The 1,083-nt window shown below is 34.2% G+C and overlaps 1 non-coding gene across 1 annotated transcript; it reads left to right on the top strand.

The window, feature by feature from the left end:
- Window positions 1–411: 411 nt before the first annotated feature.
- LOC145539961 (U6 spliceosomal RNA) lies at window positions 412–518 on the top strand. Its single transcript, XR_014078098.1, has one exon. It is a non-coding gene; the product is annotated as a U6 spliceosomal RNA (small nuclear RNA).
- The last annotated feature ends 565 nt before the right edge of the window (window positions 519–1,083 follow it).

Here is a 1,083-nt window from a genome sequence, read left to right as displayed (position 1 = left end):
GTTATATATGATATGATGCAATTTATATAACATTTTTAAAATGATTAAAATTATAGAAATAATAAACAGATTTCTGGCTAACAAAATTTAAGACATGAAGAAACTGTAAATGGCAATATGCAAGATCCATGTGATGATGGAAAATTCTGTATCTTGACAATTCAGTGTCAGTATGTTGATTGTGGTATTGTTCTGTACAAGTTTGAACTGCATGGCTCCACTTGTATGTAGATTTATTCAATAGATGTTTAGTATATATATCCATGGTTGGTTGAATCCTGGGGTACAGAACCTCAGATAGGGAGGGCCAACTCTAAATTCATACATGGATTTTTGACTCTGCAGGTGGTTGGCAGCTTAGTCCTCTTGGTTTGTTCAAGTGTAAACTGTAGTTTTAAAATGTTATTGTTGGTGCTTGCTTTGGCAGCACATATACTAAAATTAGAATGATACGGAGAAGATTAGCATGGCCCCTGTGCAAGGATGACATGCAAATTTGTAAAGTGTTCTATATTTTTAGGTTCAAAAGGGAGGGGATATATGTATACTTATGGCTGATTCATGTTGAGGTTTGACAGAAAACAACAAAATTCTGTAAAGCAATTATCCTTCAATAAAAAAATAAATTTAAAAAAAGGAAAAAATGTTATATTTGGGGAAATTGGGTAAAAGATACATGGAAATTCTTTGTATTATTTCTTAAAATTGCAGGTGAGTCTATAACTATCTCAAAATATCGTTTTGCTTAAGATCATACTGTTAGTTCTTTCAGCCACTGACAAACTGTAGGGGAATCAAAAGATGTGTAAGTATGTGTTTCTTAAAGTAAGACTCCCTCTGCACTATGCTCGAATTCCAGATGAAAGTCGTTGATTAGTAAAGCAAGTTTTCAGTGGTTGAGTGATGATTTGATGATATTATTTGGTGAGAAGATCGAGATATTCCCAAATTCTGTTTAGACAATCACTCCATATCCCCATTGGATTGCCAATGGAAATACCTACACACAGAAAACGCAGGGCAAAGATACCATTTCACCCAGGGGCAAAGTAGTTTAATACTTCCCAATCCTGAGCTCAGGTA

The sequence above is a fragment of the Giraffa tippelskirchi genome, chromosome 2 (assembly GCF_054371585.1).
Source record: "Giraffa tippelskirchi isolate mGirTip1 chromosome 2, T2T-mGirTip1v1.2.pri, whole genome shotgun sequence".
Taxonomy (NCBI): Eukaryota; Metazoa; Chordata; class Mammalia; order Artiodactyla; family Giraffidae; genus Giraffa; species Giraffa tippelskirchi.
This window is presented reverse-complemented; position numbering and strand designations above follow the sequence as displayed.